Here is a 5327-nt window from a genome sequence, read left to right as displayed (position 1 = left end):
ATATATATTATTCCTAACCTTAGATACCCAGTGCTTCTAGGCTCATACTGTCCAGTAAAGATAGATGCTTAGCTATAACTGGATGCACTGTAGGACATTCTCTCAGAGAGATACCTCACTCTGGTGCTACTAGATATATTTATTGAGAGTATGCAAGGAATGGAAAATATCTGGCTAAGCCTGTGGTAACATAAGCTTTGTGTTTATAAGAAATAACCTTTCTGGGAAAATGAAGATTAAAGCCCAGCTGTTAATAACTGAAGGAGTGTCTCTACTAGTATTAGTATGGAGACTCTGTAGCCCTTCAACACATCCAGCTCCTTCCTCCTAAGTTAACTCATTGCTGGACAATGTAATGGGTGAGGGTGGGAGAGGTGCCAGTGTCATTCAGCAAATAAGTGATTTGACTTTTTCTCAATAAGTATACAGCTTCCTGAGTTAACTACATTATTTGAATAAATATGTTTTTGTTTTTTGGCTCATTCTTTCATAGTCTTACTTTTTTTTTACCTCACTACATATAGAATAAAACATCCTTAGGTATGCCCCCCCATCCAAGGTAACAGATTCAGCTTTATTTTTAAAATGGCCTACATGAGAGTGCCTTGAACATGTCCTATCCAGGACACTCAATTTCCTGTATATTCCGAAGAAAGTCTCCTATAAATTTCAACTGAGAAAAGGAGCAAGTATCTCATTGTTATCTTGAGCGTCAGTGGTGACTATCAGTAGTCAAAACATCCCAGTGTAACAAAAAGACACAGGGTTCTCTGATAGCATCATATTTTCTTTATTTACTTCTTTGACTAATCCAAGGACTGGAATAGAGGCAACGAGTCAGGTGTCCTGATGGATGAGCATGCTGTTTCCCGCAAATAGAGGTTTATATTGTTGTTTAAAAGGACAGTTAACACTTTTGGCAGGAGGCTCTCATTTTACGTGCTTCTTCGCTACCTAACTCAATGAAATCAGATTTCCAGTGGTGACTATCAAGTGGAGCACTGTCACAACTGTAACTCTGTGTGTCTGCCTGTTTAACAAGTGGCTAGAAATCTTTTGTGATTACAGCCTGTAAAAGAGAGCTCTGCTGGGATGCAATAAAAATAAAGGCTGGCCAAGCTGTTTCTGGATTTGAATGCAGACCACATAAAACAATAGCATGGGCACAATAAGGGGAAGGGTCTAGAAGCAGATAGTTTGGAGGTAAAGGGAGTTCAGATGTGACATGCTAACAGGCATAACTATCTTTGACAAGGTGTTTAATACTTTCCTGCCTCATTTCTTCATGGTAAACATGGAATATATTAATACTAATGTCATAGAATTGTTGGGAAGATTGAATGATTTGAATAAGTATTTCTACAGTGTCTCTATGTGCATTCACCATGTTAGCAATCAAAATATGTTAGTAATGATGATGATGATGATGATGATGGTGGTGGTGGTGGTGCTGGTGGAGATTATGATTAAGTGCAAACAGGTGAGGGAATAGGTATTTTGAGAGCAAATTACCTAACAGAAATTGATAATATTTCTCTTCAATTCTCCATTAAAATTTAACAATTATAACAATACTATTTTATTCAACTTCTCTGTGAAGCAGTCAGTCATGCATTATCTCATTTACAGATGAGGAGAATGGATCTCACAAAAGAAAATATGACTTCTGTTGCTCACCAAATTTGTTAGTGATGGAGTCAGAATGTTGATCTCAGATCATGTGAGTATAAGCACTATTTACAGAGGTCCCAAGAGGATGTGAAGCGTGGACCTACTTTTTCAATGTCGGGAGTAGGTTCGGAGTGACTAGTGGAAATGTAGTATTTCCTGGGAAAGGAAAGCTAGGATAAGGCACCAAAACAGGGGTGTCCTTTGGAATCTGGGAAATGCAGAGACTGGACACCGGGGGTGGGGGAGGGGGGTCGAGAAGACAATCGCCTGGCTAATTCCTGCTTATCCTTCAAGTCTCAACTGCTGGCAAGTCACTTCTTCTGAGAAGCCTTTCTGATTCTTCAGGTCAGGTTTGGCCACCTTCTCTTCATAGAAGCACATGCTTCTCCCTGCAGCATTTCCATGTATACTTTTGGACTCCCCAATTGATATTCAACCCTAAGAAAGCAAGTGGTTTCATAACTGTACCCCAGCCTGAGAACTGTTCCTAGCTCATAGTATGGCTCAATTGCTGAGTGAATAAATAAGAGGGAGGCAGGGGTTGCCAGAAAGACAGGTATGTCAGATTATCTCTCAGGTCCTGTCCTCTATAGTCTTTTGTGAGGCCTCCAGATTCAAAGAATCAACTTGATCATAGAATGAAGGGTCCAGAAGAGGTATTCAGTCACAAAAGGAAATGGAATTGATTGGAATTGTCATGGGTGGCCAGGAGGCAAGGGGGAAGTATCATATATTTTTTTAATCATCTAGAAACTATTATGGGGTCTTCAGAATTCAGGCCAGAAGATGGATAACAGTGGTCAGTAGTTTGGAAATAACAGGTTAACCCCAATTTCAAGTTGAGACACAGGAAATATTTAGAGGAGCTCAGCCTGTAACCACAAAGCAGAGCAGGAAGAAATTATTTCAGGGAAAGCTTCAAGGGCTGGGCAAGTCAGGAAGCATCACATACCAGTGTTAGGTAGGTAGTCAGGCATGAGCGACAGGAGGAAAGGCCCAGCTCTGTAACCACAGAAACTTCCCTTGAAGACTTTCTTTAAGGACCTCCCAGAAATACCTCCCTTTTAGGGTTATAAATTACCCCAAATCCTAGAGCGCAAAGGTCATAAAAGCTGCTGGCTAAACCAGCTACAAACACATGCGCAGAAAGTACTGCTCCTAACTTCAGCCTCATACCATCATTATAATTTCATGACTATGCCTGGAAGTTCATGAATCTAATTATAAAAGACTAAACTCTAGGTAAGCACATGAGCACTAGGCAAAGTATTAGATAGCAGCCAACTGTCAGTCAAGGTGACCTCACATGCGGATCATCTAGGACCTCCTATCATGGCCCAAATATAAACAGACCTTCCCATTTCTGTGTTGTTACAGCTTTTCTGACTGGTAACCCATCCTTCCTTTTGGAGTGTACTGTCTTATCTTTTCACCGTCTAAATTCCACAGGGTTGCAGCCTTCCTTAGCACAGCCCGCCTCCTTCTAAAATGCACTTTCAATAAATGTTACTTCTAAATCTCACCGACCTGTAATTCTTTACTGCGTCGGCAGGGAAGAACCAAGGAACAACACACAACGCCATTATCCACTGTCCTCCACTGTCCATCTTCTCCTCCTCCCCCATGCCACTGGGGTGACGCCGGATTTCTCTTCACCCTAGCGGTGACACCAGACAAGTACTTCTGCAGGTAGGACCAAATCTTTACCAGTACAGAAGCAAGTCCTTTAAAGACTCTACAGCATCTCTCGTGAATCACCATAGAAACCTTGAGTAACCTGTCCTGCTTGCCCCTCAGGTCCAAATGAAAGTTGTCTGCTTTATTTTATTTTTCACTTGACAACATAGATTAGTTTTGGAGAACTCATAGTCTTTAGGAAGCTTTCCACAACAACGCTGCCCACAATTCACTCAACTTTTCTCCTTTACTAAATCTTGCCCTCACTCCCTCCATATAATAATACATTTTTAAAATTTGACATCCTTTTTATATCCTTTAATTCAATTTATACAGTTTTTTTTTTTTTTTGAATCTTTGTAATGTTGTGTAGCTTGTTCTTATGTTCTTTGAAGTTTCCTATTTGGTATTTTTACTAGTTGATGTTATAGACAAGTTCCTCATGGGCACTTTAATTTTGTTTCTCCTCCCCTGCTTCTTTGAAGCGCCTTGAAATTTGAATGTGATGTTTGTGTATAATAAACATTCTATAAATATATATATTAAATAAGGAATTTGGTGCATTTCTCGAAAGACCTCACATAGAGAGTGATGTAAATGTAAATGAATATAGCTAAATGAAAGGCTCCTTGCACCCTGAGGTTATTGACCTGGGGCTTTCCATGCATTGGCTCCATCTAACTGCCCTGAGTGCTCAGAGTATAAATATTTTAACGTATCTCTGACTCATGTACAGCATTCTCCATGACTCTGTACATGGTTGGGAAGCTCTGATTTATGTAAACTGTCAAAGAATAAAAGCTCTGGACAGAGTTGAACAAGGAATGAAGACTTTTTTTCAAGACTATTTCAGTAGGAGAGAGATATCGACCTTGACTCCACTGAAACAAAAAGTGAGAAAGTTTCTAAGCATGTGGTGATCAAGTGAAAAGTACTGGAGAATATGGGGGGAGGGGTTAGTTAATGTAATTAGGCTATCTATGTTTGTTATTTGCTGCTTATCAAAGTTAATTACCCTCCCACATATCAAAGGGATGGCTCCTAAATCTTAGAGAAAAAGATTCCTGGGTTTTAAAACTAAAAAGAGATTGGGAGAAAAATTACCATCTGAAAAGGGGCAGAGAAAGAATTTACAATTGCAAGTTTTCTAAAGTAAGTGCCTCGAGAAAAGGGGGATCAAGGGGCTATAGTTAGAAAAAACTGGTCTAAAGTTTAATCAAGTTGAGGGGAAGGTTAATTAAGTCACCCTAGTCAAAACCCAGTGTGGCAGTGCTGCTGTAGGCAGACTGTGTTCTTGCCCTGGGTTCACCTTGAAACAATACTCAGCTTGATACAAACCTCGAATAGATTCGAATGAGTCTTAGGTTAACAATAACCTAATAAGTTACTACTGAATATATGGACAAGGATTTATGGATGCTCCTCAACTTATAATGGAGTTAAGTCCTGAAAAACCCATCATAAGTTGAAAATGTTATAAGTTAAAATTCATTTAATGCTACACTGTAGAGTGTTGGTTATTTACTCTTGTGATCCTGTGGCTGACTGGGAACTACAGTTCCCTGCCACTGCCCAGAATATGAGACAGCATCATACTGCATATTGCTATCCCGGGAAAAGATCTAAATTCAAAATTCAAAGTACAGTTTCTACTGAATGCATATCACTTTCATAGTATTTTAAAGTCAAAAAGTTGTTAAGTCAAACCACTGAAGTTAGGTAGCACCTGTACTTGGTATAAACACAATATCTACTTGAAGAAATTCACCTTTCAATCTCTGTCTTTGTCCAGTTTCTGTGTCTGAAACTTCTTTTTCCCTTATCCCTTCATAGGCCAACAGAAGTTCCTGTGTTGTCTGGGACAATTTATTTTTTTTTTCACTACATGAATAATCCCTTCAACAACACAGAAGTATTTTCAGTTAGCTGGACAGTCACCACCTATTATTATCCAAACGTGGACCTTGGCAAACTTTTCT

Source organism: Pteropus vampyrus, unplaced genomic scaffold, assembly GCF_000151845.1.
Source record: "Pteropus vampyrus isolate Shadow unplaced genomic scaffold, Pvam_2.0 Scaffold3, whole genome shotgun sequence".
NCBI classification, from domain to species: domain Eukaryota; kingdom Metazoa; phylum Chordata; class Mammalia; order Chiroptera; family Pteropodidae; genus Pteropus; species Pteropus vampyrus.
This window is presented reverse-complemented; position numbering follows the sequence as displayed.